The following is a 19,445-nucleotide window of genomic DNA, read 5'->3' on the forward strand; positions in this document are numbered from 1 at the left end:
AATATGATCAAAAGGGTCACGCGTTCCGTCATATGAGTCCAAGAAAGGCATCTTGAACTTAGGAGGCAAGGGATGACTGTTAATGGAAGCCATGAAAGGGGAGTTTGTTCGATGAATTGAATTATCTACGGGATTCGCCTTTCTCAGTTCTCTTTCATCTTGTCCATGGCCTTCCTCATCTGATCCATTTCCCTCTCCAAGTGTGGCAACCTTTGTGAAGTGGTACCCCTTGACTGGTTCTCGGGCTCGGTATTTTCTCCTCTAACTTCTTGACTCTAGGCTTGTCCTTCCACGTATCTTTCATGGCGTTGCCTCCTTAGACTGATTTCCCTAGTCAACTCTTGGTTCTGACAGGTTAACTCAGCCATGGCGGCTGCCATGGATTGTATGTGCTGGATGGAAGGTAGTTGCATGACAAGTGCTAATTGACGATCGCGATGGGGATTACTAGAAGCATTCCTACTCTCCTAGTGGCCTGGACTAGTGGCCATTGATCTTGTCCGAACCATGTAGCCTTTTTGTTGCAGGAAGATAAATTGCGAAACACAATTAATCACTTCCCACAGACGGCGCCAATTGATGATGGAAAGAAAATTAGTAGGCTGAATGCTCAGGTTTCAATGTACTAGTAATTGCTTGAGAAAGTCTGAAAAGGAAAACACATGATCAAAGGTGACCGGAGTGGACCGGCCAAAAACCTTTCGATGCTTAAGTTAGTTTCTCTTTTAAATTCTAGAGTTCCAACTTTTTAGGAGTTGTCTAAAACTTACCTTCATTTGATGTGAATGAGTGTTTATATAGTGTGCTCTTGAAGTGGTTACTTGTCTCATAACTTCTCCTATATTTGAGAAAGTCAGAAGGTTCAAGGTTAACTTCCACAACCGCTGTTGGAGTTAGAATATTCAATCTTATCTTCTATAACCGTAGTTGGAAGTTAAGTACTTAGTAGAAAGTTATAACAATGAACCAGGATTTTACTCATGCCTCAAAATAATAACACGTGGTTCAATTCACTAACTTTTGTAGATAAATCTTTCTGGAATTTTCTTAAGTATCGGGGGTCGTCCAGGTGCTTTCCTCATGGACAACCCATACACGTATGGACGACCGTCCTACTAGGTATAACCATTCTTGTCTTTTTGACCTGAACGACTCTCATGGACGAATTGGAGTTGGTTCAATTTTCAGTTCACCATCAAGATATGCAAATAGGGTACGAAATTCTAGGCAACAATCAAATTTAGAAAATTAAAACATGTCATACCCGATTTTTGATCGACTGAGCCTTTGTCAAAACCTGGAGATTTCAATCAATCGAGAAATGATCGAATGATAGTCAAATTCTATACAAAGTGTATGCTTTCTCTGAGCTACATTTTCACACTTCAATCTTTGAACATTAAATGACTCAACTCATGAATTATTACATTATCATGGAATTTGTCAACTAAAAAACTTAACAAGCAACTTTCTCAGACAAGCTGCTACCATAGCTTTGAAATCTAAGACTATTTCTTCAACACATTAGGATTCTCTTTTCATTTGAAATGGATCATTTTATGATATAAGTTAAATATTACAAATTTAAAGGTATATCCAATGTTATATAATTTTAAATTTTAAATGAGAATACATTTTATACACTATTGATGTGAAATACACTTTCTCCATTTCACTATCTTCTTCTCTATTCAACCTCTGGCTTATACCAAAAATGGTTGAATGACTCATGTAATCATCTTTGCACTTACGTTTCTCATTTGAACATGGTTTTATTTATTTTTGAGTACAAACAATTATCATCATGACTTTCCAGATACGCCTTCCTGATTTTAGCAACAACAAACGAAATACATTCTTTTATTGAATTGTGCTCTGCAAAAGTTTATCTAGGGGTATGTGTGAATTGTGAAGTATACCAATATATACCTCTTATCAACTGTACCCATTCACCACCCAACCATTTCATTCTCAAAAAAAAAAAAAAAAAAAAAAAAAAAATCCCAATTTTGGAAAAGATGCAATCCCATTTCACATGGGGTGAGACTACTTTTAATGTGTAAACTGAAGAGTGATAATGTATCTAAAATGTTATTGGAGGGTTTACATTGAGTCAATGTTGAATTTAACCTCACAATTTAGTATTTCAAAATACACAACCTCTTTGGTATTATAGGGTGTGTTTGTTTTGGGTGAAAATGGTTTCAGGAAATCATTTTCCGTAAAATAGGCTGTTTGGTTGGTTTTGAAAATAGAATTTTCCAGAAATCATTTTCAGTTGACTGAAAAAATGCAGCGTTGACCACGAAAATTCATTTCCGTTCTTATTTTCACTTCAAATGATTTCCGGAACTGAGACACATAAAGACCAGCTCACAGACGCGCAAAGGGAGAACGAGAGAGAGAAAGAACGATCAGCGCGAAACGAGAGAGAGAAAGAACGATCGACGCTTCGCGAGATCGCGCCGTCGATTGCGATCTCGCCTTCGCACCGATCGCGATCTCGCGAAGCGTCGATCGACGCTTCGCGATATCACAATCGGCGTGGTGCTTCGCGAGATCGCGTCGTCGATCGCAATCTCGCCTTCGCGCCGATCGTGATCTCGCTAAGCACCGCACCGATTGCGATCTCGCGAAGCGTCGATCGACGCTTCGTGCGGTGAGATCGCGATCGGCGCGAAGGCGAGATCGCGATAGACGGCGCGATCTCGCGAAGCACCACGCCATCGAACCCAGTCGAGCGTCGATCACGATCTCGCCCCTCGTCAAACTAGCTAGTCGAGCGTCGATTGTTGATGATTTTTTTTTTCTGGGTTTTGTCCGTGTTTTTCTGGGTTTGTCTCTTCCTTCTTCTTTTCCAAACACCAGAAAATATTTTTCGGAAAATTTTTTGAAATGCAACCAAACACATGAAAACATTTTCCTTTCTGGAAAATAGCATTTCCGGAAAATGGAATATTTTTCGGAAAATGGAATATTTTTCGGAAAATAGCATTTCCAGAAAATGGAATATTTTCCTGAAATGCTTTTACACGAACCAAACACAACATAGTCTTAATTGGAATAATCATATTTTTTAATGTTAAACAAGTTTAGATTTTTTGATTAATTAACTACAATATATACAGTATAGTGTAAACTGCTAGTTTATTAATGTGATTGTGAAAGCCCTGTAAAATTTAATTTTTACTACATAGTACATGCTCAATGTAAATGATATATGATATATTGATGATATATAGTGGCAGAGCCAGAAAGTTTTTCTAGGGTGCCAACTTGTACTAATAAAGTTCTAAACATTAAAAAAAAATTGTGATTAAATAGGAAAATGGGTGCAATCAAATAAAACCATATAATCAAATATATAATCGCAAGCTAAGTTACTTATTTTTATTTCTGTATTATTACAAAGTTAAGTTACTGTGGTTAATTTGGACTAGGATTAAACAACAGATCTTGTTGTATATTTAATAGCCTACATATTATTTAATTAATTGGGTCACTAGCAGCTCTACATGCAAGCTAGGGTGGTCATAGGACCACCCTGACTTGCAAAAAATTGCATATATACACTTGCCAAAAAAAATTTATATGTTATATTAATCTATTGAAATCACCCTGATAAAAATGTTAAACACCCTGACTTGAGAATTACAAAAAGTTTGGTTCAACAAAAATAAGAATAATGCTACATTTACAACATTTTTACAATAATTTTACAACAAATCCAATGTGGTAAGCTGCTACTGATTCTAATTTGGCCTCAATATTGATATTATTTTTTTACCCACCTATAATAGCTTTTTGCATAAGATTTATTGTAAAAATATCGTGGACGTAGCATTACTCCAAAAGTAATTCTGCCCTCCAAACATAATCCTTAATCCCTTTTATAAAATTAGAAAAAAAAAAAAATTAAATAACAACAATAAATATTAACCCAAATAACAACAAACATAAACCAAACAAAGACAAGATAAGACCAAACAACAACAAGTGATCTAATTATTCAACAAAAAGCCTACTATAAAACAACAAGATAAAAATTGCTAAACATATAAATTTGTAGCTTGTTCAACCTATTCAATAAAAATAATCTCTAATTTCATTTTTCCCTAACAAATGGTAGCAACAAAAATATTGTGGTTATTAGTTCTCCTTGATGGTGACAATAGTTATATTCTCTTTTGCTTTGAAGCAATTTTACTGTCCTTGGTGGCTCGATTCACAATTGTAGCAAATATTCAAGTTATCGCTTTATTAGATTTTGTATGATTTAAATTTCTTAGTGATCACCCTAAAAAAATTCCTTGAACCGCCACTAAATTAGGTCAGGTATAGGTATACCCTACCCATACCCTACCCACATGGCCATCCTTGCTCGCTACTATGGGGGGTTTGATTTTTGGTTACGATATTGGTATCTCAGGTAAGCATGCATTCAATAAGAACCCCAATATAATACTATATGTTTCTTTTTTCCATAATTTATTCTTCTTTCATGTTCGTTCCATACATGTAAGTTGATGTGTTTAATTTGATTCTAACATATGATTTTGTATAAGTATATATAGGTGGTGTGACATCCATGGCTTCCTTCTTATAAAAGTTTTTTTTTTCCATCGGTTTATCATAAGGAGCTTGGATAAATTAACCAATCAGTACTGTAATTTTGACAGTGTCACACTGACTATGTTTACATCTTCTCTATACTTTGCTGCACTTGTGGTATCGTTTGGTGACCAAGAAATTGAGTAGGAAAATATTCATGCTCACCGGTGGTTTGGTTTTCTTGGCCGGAGCTATCATCAATCCTATAGCCGTGTTTACAAACCCAGCCTATACTACGTAGCAATAGGCCCTTGCAGGTCTGTAGCCGCGTTTTTATAACTGCAACTAAATGTCAGACCTATAGTCGCATTTTTTAACTACGGCTATAGGATTCGGGGCCTATAGTTGCGTTTTTGAAAAACGTGGCTACAGACCAGCTTTGAGTTGCGTTTTCTAAAACATGGCTAAAGTCCCCTACATTGGGTTTGTCTATAGCTGCGTTTTTAAAAATGCGGCTATAGGTGCTTTTTTATTTTTTTTTCCTGCGTAATCTGTAATTCCTGCCCAGGAATGCACTAAGGCTCAACAAAAGTTCTACATAAACAGTTCCCAACCAATTGCCAGCAAACAAAACAATACAATATAATAGAGGGAGGACATGTCTTAAGTTTTCATTAACTCTAAGGGAGACAAGAATTTTACCCCTAAAAAATATAAGTTCAGAGACATTCTTCATTCATTAAAATGAAGAGACCAAACAGACAACAACCTGCTAATATGATCTTGACCACAATACAATATAATAGAGATCAAGGAAAAATCTGTAGTGTGTTAATTAGGAAAAATTGTATCACATAAAGCACAATATAGTCCTAACATCAAGGAAAAATCTCTACTAAATATTCAAAGCCGATTCTTAGGAAAATTATAGTCCTAACATTTTTAAAATTGCTCAGTGTCATGAGGAATGATAACTATGCAAGATTATGCCACCTTAATAGTAGGGTTATGTTAAATAGTAATTACTAACACTAATAAAAATAAAATTGAGTAGGTATTAAAAGCCAAAGAGAAGGAAAATGAAGCATTCTTAATTATAACTTCAGTTGCAATTAATTATAAATACAATGAATCTTTTGAGCAACCATGCGTACTAAATGTCATTACCAACAGAATATGTCATTAAGCAAAAGCCTTCACCCATCTATCTCCAATTAGTTTTGAGGTAGCCTTAATTCAGTATTTTCCAAAAACCAACATACGATAGAAACACTTTTCTTCTATGTACCTCAATTTTCTAAGAAACCAAACAAGGAGTGAATAAACAATTACCCTAATTTGCTACTCAAAACTCTCTAAAAAAATAATTACCCTAATTTGCCAAACAATTCTATAACTAGAGTAGTTAGAGTTATCACTCCTATCACTGATCCATTCTAAGTACAAAATATGGTCAAACTCAATATGACAGTTTTACATAGAATTTGGCACTACCATGGAGCAATGGGTAAAAAGGAGGGGGGAAAAAGACATATACTGAAACTGTAATATGCATAAGGCAATGAAAATTGTTTCAAGGTTGAAGAGCACACCAGAACCAGTACAAAATTGTTTCAAGGAAAAAAGTGTACAATGTACAACACTGAATTTTATAAAGAATGAATTAATGAAACACTTCAAAAGAGAGATTACTATAGAGACATAAGCATATTCTATATTATTTGATTTGAAAGGCTTTGAATAATAGGTGGCAATCTATGGATGAACAGAAGTTCATTGAACCATTAAACAATAGCTAATGATAAGTTCAACTTTTGCCTAACTTGATTAGGTTGTTCCAATGTATTTGGTTAATTGAGACAGTTCCTATATTTTGGTTGGTCCAACTGAGAGAAAGACTAGTTTGCAATTGTGAGAAAGACTAGTTTGCAGTTCCTATATAAATTAAGATTTGCAATTGTGAGAAAGACTAGTTTGCAGTTTCTATGGAAATATAAAACCCCTGCTTCATTCTTTCAAAATGCTTGACTTGTTTAGTTTCCATTGTTGACAAATGAAAAAATGGCCAGGTAACAAATAAACACCCAATGACGAGAGAACTCAACTATGCTTATCAGAAACCAACCTCAACAGTGATAGGATGAGATAAGGAGTGACAAACCTTATCTCATAGGCAAGGAAGAATATGATTTAATAAATTATCTGGCCCCAAACTCAGTGGAATGGAATAACAAGATAGGAGGCATATAGTTGAATAAAGTTCAACCCAACTATGCTTTTATCGATGTCAGCAAGTTCTCAGTGGAAATCTTGCACGACCACAGCAGCATATTTTAAATATTTCAACCAATGAAACATCAATTGCCTAATTATTTTTACCAAGTAGGATGCAAAGGTTTCTATTTTCAATGACAAGCCAGAAGTTCACCTAGGTTCAATGCACAATCCATATTGATTTCCAGACATGTCAGAACCCATAAAACCTGAATTGAGGTAAGACACATATACCTTACCCCCCACTTTAGTGACATCACATACAAACACATCATAACCATGCACCCAGAATAATCTAAGCATAAAACAACAATCAATCATTCACACCAATAAGTCTCTCCTTAAGTATTATTACCATTCTTGTTTTGCTAAATGTCTCTTCCTAAGTATTATAAGTTACTTTCAAAGATTAGGTCACATCACACTATTTTTTTCTATGTCATCATCTGTAAGTGCAATGCAGCATAATATGACGGATCTTTCACAGGTATATTAAAAAAATATCAAACTAAAATATATGGGTAAGTGACCACCGGCCCAAGTGGTCCTCTCCACACAGCCATGATATATAGAACAAATACATCATTAGAAAGCTAAAAAAAAAAAAAAAAAAAAAAATCAGCAGGTACTTACAATAACAGATGCTATCAAAGGGGACCAAAATGTAATATCTAGAAAATTATTATCAATTTTATTATAAATATTACTATAAATCCTATTAAAATTTTCTATTACAAATAAACACGCACGCACACACACACACACACACATATATATATATATATATATATATACTGTCAAAATCAAATATAACATGTTTCATATTAAATTTACAAAATATCAATTCCTTAGAGAGGTGTCATCCAAGAGTACCGACCTATCACAACCCCGTCAAGAAGCAAAATACAACGAAGCTTTGAATTATTTGACTGTGAACTCATGAAGCTGGAAAAATATGGATACCATATAATGATTTGCGTACTTCACGTGCTTCATTAAACTCTAGTAGAATTATTGATTTTACTAACTGTACTAGATGGACTTAGCCCCCACCGTATTAATAATGCTGACAGGGTTGCCAAAGAGGCTGTCTTTTTATGACTTTCCTTATCAACTCACTTGACTACTTCTGCATGCCATGCATGTGGACTTGCTTCTTGTCAAGTCATATATGTTTCACGCCATTTGATGTTCCATCTTATATTCTTGGTTATATTGGTTCAAATTTTTTTTTTTAATTTTGATATAAATATAATATTTTGAATCTTGCTTTATTCACTACGTAACTTATCTCCAAACTACATTATATTTTTCTTACTATTTTTCATCCAAAATCCAAATAGCAAAATCAACCAATAATTTAAGCTAAAATCAAACTAGAATGTACAAGACAACCAAGTTCAAAATCCAACACAAATTAACAATTTAAGCTAGAAATTTAAGCAATTGAATATACACACACAAAGTCAATTCAATCCCAAAATCCTCTCCAATCCAGGAAATCTGATACTTACGCTATACCAATTACAGTCATGTCAGACACCAAGGGCAGAGTCTATACATAATTAGAGTGTCATGATTTCTTTCAGGCCACTGAATCAAACATTTCTTATCTGTCTAGGCATGATAGAGTAGCAGGCTTGCAGCTGTGCTTCTGTTTTTGATATTTACTAAAAGAAAATCACCCACTAACATAATATACTATTTTAACTTTTAGATGCCAAGATGACAGTTTTACACCCCAGACAAAAACAAAGTGAATTGTATCTAAAATTTCAGTAGAGCACATTCTTTTATATTTTCGTTACAACTTGATCCCTTGACCATTTTCAAAGCTTTCAAGGTTTATTATTTTGTACTCTTCTTCTCATTCAACACACACATGCACAGACACAGAAAATTTATAGAAGTTTTTAGATAAAACTGGTTGCAGAGAACAATAGTTATTGACTTGACCAATACATGGCAAGTCAAAAGGCTAATTGCACATCTTAAAAAACCATTGAAACAACTATTTATATGCATCACCAGTATGAAATTGAAGAACACAGAGTTTACATGGAGGCATCAGCAGTACTTGATGCTTTATTTGGTAGAAATTATTTCGAGTTTGTTATTTCAGAGATAATGAAGGCTATATGGTAGAAATTCCACTTGGAACCAGTGATGGACTTAAATCAATACTTAAAAATTGCTTACTAGAGATTTTAAATTTTCCTTGGATCTCCTCCTGCATTTGAGGAAACACAAACATACTTACATTAATGTATGTAAAATTTCAAGAAAATAAAATAAAATAAAGAGAACACACACACAAGGCCTAGGTCAGTATCTGATAACTAATTAGGCCAATTCTTCAATCATTTTAACATCCATTATATAGCTAAGCCATCATGGAAGTGCTGAATTTTAAAAGAACGACATAATGGCCAATTCCTTGTTTATAGCAAACACAGAAGTAACCAGCAAGAAGCAACAAGCAAGAAGTAACCAGCATTAGCAAAGCACCTGATAGAACGTTAAAAAAAAACTGAAAAAGGATTCTACCTCAAGACATTAAAAAAGGAACAAGGCATTAAAAAAAACTAAAAAAGAAAAACTGAAAAAGGATTCTACCTCAAACAATAAAACCTGAAAAAGGATTTCAATCAGGTTGACTAACAAATAAACAACAGAGAAACAACAAAAGAAATCTTCCTATCTGTAGAATCCTCCTTTCCAAGGATTTCGAAAAAGGCTTGTTCTTGATATAATATCTAAAATTCAACACACCCTCGCCCCCCAAAAAAAAAGTGAACCTTCTCGAAAGAATGGGATACACATAAAATTTCAGTACTAAAAATCAGAAACCAAACCTGATCACCCAAAGTTAACTAGCTAGTCCCTTGAAGACACAGGCTTGGTGGGCTTGAACCTAGTGAAAATTCAAGCAATTCAATTTTTTCCTACATGATAGCTTTTCTTCAGTATAGAGGTAGAATTCGGTTATCATCAGTCCAAAGATATGATTAATGAATGAATTTAAAAGAAAAAGTAGACCACTTACAATAAGCCTTGATTTTCGGTGCTTTAACCGTTTCTGCAAAAGAGTAGATTTTCTAATTAAGTTTATCATTATAAAATGTAATGTATGTATGTACGCCAAACTAAGGGGAGATATTCTACTGAAGCACTTATGATATTGGTAACAAGTATGAATACAATTTCTTCCAGCATTAGGTTGCAGTATATCAATTCCAAGGACTTTATGACAATAGAGGAAAAGAGAATATCAGTACTCCTGTCAAGTTGTCAATAATGGAATGGCAACACGGAATCAACTACTCTAATATCCATTTCTGGAGATTTCTTTTCAAAAAAATTTATAAAACATTGTAACCCCACTAGTAGGAGGATCATGGATTAAATCTAAGTTGATCTAGGGGGAAAAATTTGAACTTGTCATGATCTAAATGCAATAGATCTACTGTAGAAACTATGAATTACACTGTATTTGTCATCAGATCAAACTTACACCAAAATTTTTCAGAAAGGAATCAATTTATGAACATGCTAGTACAACTATTTAATCAGTATAAGTTTGAGAAGCATGCTAACAGAATTAGTTAACATGGTGCAGATGAATTTATTAAACCATAAAAACATGCAAATACTAGCAAGAAATGAAACATCGAGCAGAGGAGTGTTGGAAAAATACATGTGCGCAGCGGAAAAATTAACGGATCTACTTCATTTATAATTGATAACATGTACTATGTAAGTTTCAGAATTTGAGAACAAAAATGCGTACCTTGGTGTGGTGAAATTCAAAACCGAAGATCAGAAGTTCTTGAGAAGACTTTTTATCTTCACTCCAATTCCACTTAATGCCCAAGATGTGTAGTCTCTCAATCAGTTTCCAAGGAGAGAATAAAGAGTGTCCAACACTCACATACAAACCATTTCATTCTTTGTATGATCTTAATGAAAAACCTTATGAAAGTCTCTTATGAAAACCTTATTAAAACCCCTTAATGAAATTTTGTATGTTTTTCTTCTTATATACAACTGATTATCTAATTGGGCTAGCCTTTTGAGCCATTCCAATTGGGCTCTAGTATGTGGCTTGGAGTGGGACCAAAAGGGACCAAATAAGACTCTAGCTCCAATGGGTCTTGGGCTTTTCTGTCAACTTTTGACAAGTCCAAAGTTACCATTAATTATATTCAATACCATTATATGAATATAATTGCACTCTAGGCCTTATTAATAAATTATATTCTAAGACTTTATTATACATGCAACTCCTTCATCAAAATATTCGTAGTAATACAAAGTCATGAAATAAACTGCCACTTTGAAGATTACTACATCTTAATCCTTGAGTACCCACTTTAATCCTTTATGTTATTCATCATATATTTATGAAATCCAATTTCATAAATATATACTTTAGTAACTCCTTACTAAAGTGGTTGGGCCCAACACTCTAAATAACCAAACCCATTAAATTTATCTCAAGTGAATATTTTATATCTCCGTTAAGAGACTATGAATTCCATCTTGAGAATATATGTTCCATCAACATTAAATGCGGCTGCCCAACATACTGAGGTTTTGACCATTAATTTATAGATTTCATTCCTGACATATCAAAGCAACCTACATCTCATGATCAGGTCCATTATTCTCTCAGGATTTAGAGTTGATGTAAATAGAAGTCATAAGATTTATTATTCATTTGACAGTCGTTAGGAGAATAATAAATCTCACAGCGGTCCAGTTCAATATGTCTTAACTCTTAAAACATATCAACATACCAACTAGAAGTCTCCACTTCCATGATCAAGACAAATCATCGTAGTTGATATGTTATAGTCTTCGCAGATGAAACGCCCAATTTCATCACCGACTACGAACTAAAATTCTGAGTTTACAAAGAACTTGTGATTTATATCTTCTGTGACTTTTCACATAAATCACATATTATGCATCTCATGGACTAATATAATGTCCCATTAGTTCATTAATAAATAGTCTCATATAATTAAACAATTTAATTATTTATGTCATGCCAATAAATTGGATTTTAGGGCATAAATCCCAACAAGGAGTTGCATAATTTCTGTGTTGAGTGAACAAAAGTGAATCTCAAGTATAATAAAGTACAGGATCTCAACTCAACAATGGATGAGAACCTTATTGAGAGCTTTGGATTAATGAAGTTAGGCCATACTTCCATCAACAACCTATTCAACCATTCATAGTGCTCCAACAGTGTTATTGCCTACAAAAATGCAAATGGATAAAAATCGACTTCATAAATCTCAAAGACTCATTGTTCATATAACCAAAAAGAAGCAAATGTGAAGTTATTGAGGTGTTTTGTATGACTTGTTTCCATTTTTCATTCAAGTCTTCAACAAGTATTCACTGTTGATAAGTCCCATATTGCACACATGAAAGTGACATCTCAGGTTATCACCATGTATGATTTCAAAACTCATTAACCAAAAAACCTAAAGTACATTATGTGTGAAACAATGACAAAGTATAGAGGTCTTTTGAACTAATTAAAATTAATGCATAATTCTGTTAAGCAGAAGTCTATTATAGAACTAGACTTTATTGAATCAAAAGAAGTGGGAAAAAATCACAAATTGTTAGGACATATGTGTTTCACTTGTTAAGACCATATGTCATGATTTTATGTAGTTGGCTTATCCTTTGACAAAATGCACTTTACTTGTATTTGGGTAGATTTAGGATGTTTTAAATACTTCAAGAAACCTTGTTTCAAGATCACGTATTGAAGCTTTCAAGTTTGTTCAAGAAAATAAGTTCAAAGTGCAAAATCATTAAAGCTCGACAGCTGGTCGACAGCTGCATCTATCAAGCTTAAGGAAACTGTTCTTCATTCGGTGTGCTCGACACCTGCTCGACACCTGCTATCTGTCGAGATTTAAGATTTTCAGAATTTCAATCTGATTTTTTTGGGATCCGTGAATGTGTCTTTGGGCTTTCTTTTCTCCTAACCCTAGACATATAAAAGGATCAGTTTAAGGGCCGTCAAAGGGTTCACAAGTTGCACAAGTATTGAGCAAACTTTGTTCAAGCAAATTGTAACCGGAGACGAAGTTCTTGCCCTAGTTCATCTCTTTCTCTTGAAGAAGTTGCTGTGTATGTGCACCGTAGGGTTTTGTGACTAAGCATCTTCTTGATCTTCATTGTGTGGATAACTAAAGAACTTTGCAATCAACAACCTTCTTAGTTGGTGATTGAAGTCGCGTACTGGGATCTGCGCAATTGGTTAGTCACGTACTGAGAGTTGTGCATCTGAAAGAGGATCTGTCACTACAGAACAAGTCCAATTGGATATTGGGGTAAGGGTTCAACTGTAGGTTTGTAAGGTACTAGGATTCCTTTACTTGTAACCGCTTGTTGTGATAATAGTGGAGTTTCAGGAGTGGTGACCTGAAAATCACCCGGTGGGGTTTTTGTCGTTAGGTTTTCTCCATTCGTAAACAAATCACCGTGTTATTTATTTTTCGCTGCATAATTAGTTTATTGGTGATTTGTTTGTGCTACCACGCGTTTGCATGATAAATTGATTAATTAATAACTTGGCTAATTAATTAATTAATTTCTATCACAAGGGGTCATTCAGTTTATGGCCTATCACAAATAATTTAAAGAATGTGACAGGTATAGTATGTGAAAAATTAAAACTATAATACATCATTCTTTTCCTACAATTTTTAGACAACCAAACAGATTCTTGAATGAATCAAAGAAATTTAATAGAACTCAAATTTCAGCACAAGTTAATAGTTAGGGATTTGAGCTAGAAAATTTACCAATTGAAAACACCAACAATAAAATTATAAAAATGAGTGCTTCAGAAACGTAGATTCACCAAGGATTTCTAGTATAGACACCCATGTTGCATAAGGACTTATATTTGAAAATACAATGCCAACAAACTACACCACACTTGAGAAATCAAAACCAACCTAGACCCATGAGAAATCAACCAAAGAACAGAGAAATCAAAACAATCCATACCAATGAGAAATCAACCCAAAGAACACACAGAGAAGTCAAAACCAACTCATACCCATGAGAAATCAAACCAAAGAACACACAGAGAAATCAAAACCCAAAACACAAACCACAATCCAAAACTACAGAAATCAAATAGCACAAATAAGTCCACAAACCCGAGATTTATGAGACAAAAAGAGATAGAACACTAAAAAAGAAAAGAAATTGTAACTATGGCAAGCCTTACTTCTTGCAAACCTATTTTCACAGCCTTCGCAATACGAAACAGTAAACCTAAAATCCCAAATCAAAAACATACAAACAGAGCACACATTACACTCATTCACATCTACATACATACATGGCCACATACCCAGAAGAATAGCAATACCCAAACCCATGGCCAAAACATATGCACACACGCGACACAACCGAGAGAGAGATCGCAAGAGGAAAAGAGAGGTTCTGACCTATGATGGATGAGAGAGAGAGCTATGAGAACGAGGTTCTTGGCGATGGTGGTGGCGTCGATTAGAGGCAGTGATGGCAGCGTGGTGTTGAGAGTGATAGAGAGCGAGGGTTTGTTTGAGAGTGAGAGTGATAGATTGATCTGATTAGGGATTAGGGATTAGGGATTTTTTCTTCAATATATATACCAAGGCCAAAAGCCGCGTTTTTACATATAAATGCAGCTCTAGGTGCTTCTATGGCCATGTTTGCCAAATGCGGCTTTAGGGCAAGGCCTAACGCCGCGTTTTTACTCACAAACGCAGCTCCAAATACCCCCTAAAGCTGTGTTTTCCAAATGCGGCTTTAGGACATATTTAAAAAATAAAAAAATAAATCTTGTAAATGGGTCTATAGCCGCATTTTTAAAATGCGGCTATAGCCCTTCTCACATAAACACAGTTGGAACATTGTCAAACGCAACTCCAGATCAGCTCTGAAGCCGTGTTTAGTAAACACATGGCTATAGAAAACGCAGCTTAAAACCGCGTTTATAAATATTGCTATGCTTATCATTGATCGAATTTTATTGGGTACTGGGTATTGGTGTAGGCTTTGCTAATCAGGTAAATACTGATTAAATATAAAATCCCTTAATTATTTGGTTTTCTTGATTTTTTTTTGGTTCTCTTTTGCCTTTTACTTTTAGTCTTTTTTAAATGCAAGTTTTACTTTTTATCCTTCCAAGATCTTATTTTGTAATTGGGACTAGCCTTGGGTAATTTGTTTATACTTTTTATTATTGAAAACTAATATAGTAGGCTCTAGCAATATATTGAATCCTCTCTTCGATACATAATCCTAACTCTAATTCATGGGTTGCCTTAGGGTTACATGAGTTTATCCTTTTTATTATTATTATTATTATTATATATATAAATATATAAAACCGAAACTTTTAAAACTCTCACAATTTTCCACGTCAGCACAATATTAAAAAAATAATAAAACAAAATAAATAAAACAAACTAAATAAAACCAAAACCAAAAAAAAGAAAACGTCATAAACCTAGCACTCAAAAAAATAAAACCAACAAAAAAACGTAAGCTCTGCCTTTCCCTTTCACAGTGGTCTCCAATCCCCATCTTCTTCCTCAGTCCTTTACCAGCACGATGGTTTGCCATTCCCATGTTCTTCCTCAGTCCTTTACAAGATCCTTCTCGATCAGACCCATAAACTTGCAACCAACAGCAAATCAAGCATCGCATCTATAGACCCACCATACCCATAAACCGAAGCCTCGATCTCCTTTCTCAGACCACCGATTTGCCACAAACCACCCACATCCAACCTCTACAACCCAGAAACGGCCCCCCATTTGTCGTGGGTCTCATCAAGCCCATGGCCAAAGATAACCCACCATACCCACCATGCCAACCATACCCTCAAACCCACAAACATCGAACAGAAATCGAGCTCCTTCCTCAGACCACCCATCTTCTTCCTTAGAACCGAGGTCGAGCTCCTTCCTCAGACCACCTACATGCAACCTCTATAACCTAAAAACGGCGCCCCATTTACCGTGGGTCTTATCCAGCCCATGGCCCATCAACTATGTCGGTCAAAAATACACCCAACCCAGCCCGTCGAAACCGGCCCAAAGGTATTATCTTATAAACCTATAATATATGTATATATATATATATATTTTCTGAATCTGAACTCTATAACTATTAGAACTCTATAACTATTATCTTATAAATAGTTGATTATTATTAGTGTTTTTTTTAAATTAATTAATTAATTAATTTTTTTTTTTCACGGCTGTTCAATTTCTAGGTTTATTGCTATTGCCTTTCTCTTCATTCTTTTCCTCCCTTCGAATTAGGGTTAAAGGTATGGTATTCGTTTGCCTCTGTGATAATCTATGTACATCTAATTTCTAACTATTTTAGTGTGGATTTCTTAGCTTTTTTTGAATTTTAGTTTAGTTATATTAGTTTTAGCATACAGCTTCATGGTTTATTTTTTGCCGCAGCCTATTTTGTATTCTAGAGTTGATTAAATTGTAGTTTTTGTGTGGAAACTAAGCTATTGGTCAATTTGAATATATGTTTTTGTGTGAAAACTGAGCTATGAGTTTGAATTTGTTTAGTGGAAACTAAGCGAGGTGGAGTTATCAGCTTGCTTATCATCTTAGCGAAATTGGTGTGGAGTACGTTGAGGTTAGTTATTCATTACATTGTTCATACTGAATTATATGTCTTTTTTTTTTTTTTTTTTTTTTTTTTTTTTTTTTTACAGATATGGAGCAGGTTTATAAAATAATTTATATCTATGCTTCGTACAATTGTACCTTATAAATATTTAAATAATTTATATTTCCCCTGTGTATGTTTAATAGTTATAGCAAATATATGGTTGCTATTTTAAATCTGCTTTTATGCTTGGAGTTTTCATATCATAGTATATTGTAGTGTTCTATTCACAAATTTGGATTCTTTTTTCTATTTGTAAGTAATAAATATGGTCTTTCAATATGGTGCAATGGAATTTTTCTTCTTTTTGTTTTGCGTTTGTGACGAAGAAGTTGCTGTATATATGTGTACAGTGTAATGGGGTGGTAGTATACTACTTATTGTATTAATTTGTGTATGTGTGTGGTGAGAGTTTAATTATTTATTTTATTTAAAATTTATGGGAATTTGTTTATTTTGGATATTTCCATGGGTGAAAGTAATGATGGTGATGTTTGTAATCAATTCCATCAATTAGTTCACCAAGTGGATTTAACTAATGGATACAATTGATTTCTCAATCTTAATAATGAAATATGATAGATATCACTGCATGATGATTTGGATTAAGTTTGTTTTTCTATCTTTGGTCTAAGAAGCAGGTGTCATTTGTCAATCTATTTCTTTTTCATTATTGATAGTAGTGATGCGTATTTGATTATAAATCAAATATTAGTAATTGCATGTTTTTGTTGATTATGGACAACTAAGTTTCTATCATTGGTCTGAGAAGCATGTGTCATATGTCAATCTATATTTTCATTATTAATAGCAATGATGTGCTATTTTATTTAATCCTTTCTTTCTTTTTCTTTTCCCTTCTTTATTTATTTATTTTATGTGTAAATAATTTATCAGTTTTTTGTACCTATCTGGGTTTTTACATTTCTGAATTTTCCATTGATATAATTGAGTAAAAGTATTTGTTCATAAGCCAATCTTATCCTATCCATCCCAACTTTGTCAGGTTACTATTTTGTTACCCCATGATGATATATATATATATATATAAGTAGCACCTTTAAAGGATTTTTTCATGAAAGTTTTGATTTAATTGGGTTTTGGTTTTGTCAAATAACTCAAGTAAGTATTTTACACTAATGATATCATGTCTATAGAGTGCATGTTGATTATCCATGGTAATCATATTATAGATTTTATGATTTCTAAGCAAAAGAAGAGGAAGATGGAATTAATAATTTTTTTTTTTTTGATGCAAGCTTCATATCAAATTGTTTGATGATATGAAGGATATTAAAAAAGAAAAATTTTCTCTACATTGCACTATTTCAAACTTTATGCACTGTACTATTTCTCTTCTATTAATGATTCTTGGCTGAAAATTGGATTCTTACTGTTTTGCAAGTAGGGATTTAGCATTTTGATATTTGGCTTATTTGGAAATACAACTACAAGACGAGGAAAGTTAAGTATTTACCTGTCTTTCGGTCTTTCCTTTATTCTATACTATTTATTGCATATTTATTGGTAATATATTTGTAGAGAGAATTTGAAATTGGAATATGATTGCATATTTAAGTTTCTTGGTTATCTCAAACTTGGTTTTATGTTTGGTTTAATTGTTTCATCTCAAGATTTCCATTGTTTTAATTACTTCTATGTACAATTTGTATTTTATCAAATAATCATTTATTTATTTATTTTTATTTTTATTTATTTATTTTTTTGAGAAAGAAGCTAACTTATTTTATTAACTTGAAACAATTACATCCAAATCTAAAATCGAAACAATATGCGATGGGACATCTTCCATCCATACTTGAAAATCTGGCATGCGTAATGCATTTTTCGCCAGACTATGAGCACCCCTATTGCCGTTTCTCTTAACATGAGAATACAACAATTGTTCAAAACTATTAGCAACCCTTTTCACATCGTCTACCAGCAGACCTGTTGGAGATAGGCTACACTTTGATAACTTCAAAGCTTTAATCTGATCGAGAGAATCTCCTTCAAGAGTAGCTCTTCGAAAACCTAATTCACGCGCAAATGTCATTGCCTTTAGAGCAGCCAACGCCTCAACCTCATCAGGCTTGTAAGCTTGATGAATTTTTTCTGAACAAGAAGCCAGCACGGCTCCATTATTATCCCGAATTGCCACAAATTCTGCCACTTGAAATTGATTTCCCTTGTAATATTTTTTCAAGGCATTAATTGGATTAACTCCAATTGTACGTGCTAGCTGGCTGGTAGACTCCAAATCGGGTGTAACAATCCTTGCCAATAATAACTCTTCATTATTATTTATATTTGCCAAAAACATATCCTCCTGTAATACCTCCACCGAAATAGAAGGTGTATTAATTGAGTTGGACTTATTGCTAATTGGCGTGGACTTTGGCAGCACTAAATCCTCAATAATTGCAGGCATTGAAGCCCAATACAGCTGCGTGGCTGAGGGCAGCATTAATGAGGGCGTTGCTTCAGGAGTTGTAACTGAAGTAATGTTCATGTGCACCACGTCAGCACGGCCTTCCTCCATCGCTCTTACTGTGCTCCTCCCTACGTTCTCAGTCTCCGCCGTCTTCCTCCCTGTTGGGCAATACTGATTTCGCTCATGATACCCAAGTATCAGTGATTTCGTCCATATTAGTCGATGTCGAATGAGTAGTAGGCTTCTCACAAAAAGAAAAGTGTTTCCCCAACCCCACAACAAAAACACCCCACTAGCTCCATGGATACTCGTGCTATCCCTAGAGAGACAAAAGGACAATCCCAAAACAAAACACTCCTTCGTGTAGAAGGGACAAACAACTTCTACTGTTGAAGACAAGGAGGAAAATCCCCCTTTTCTTAGCAACAGAGAGACAAGGAGGAGAATCCCCTCCATA

General features: G+C 34.2%; 1 pseudogene; it reads left to right on the forward strand.

Annotated features, from left to right (window-relative positions):
* The first annotated feature begins 785 nt into the window (after positions 1 to 785).
* LOC126696471 (sugar carrier protein C-like) overlaps positions 786 to 19,445 on the forward strand; it is a 28,233-nt pseudogene continuing 9,573 nt past the window's right edge.

This window comes from Quercus robur, chromosome 8, assembly GCF_932294415.1.
Source record: "Quercus robur chromosome 8, dhQueRobu3.1, whole genome shotgun sequence".
Lineage (NCBI taxonomy): Eukaryota > Viridiplantae > Streptophyta > Magnoliopsida > Fagales > Fagaceae > Quercus > Quercus robur.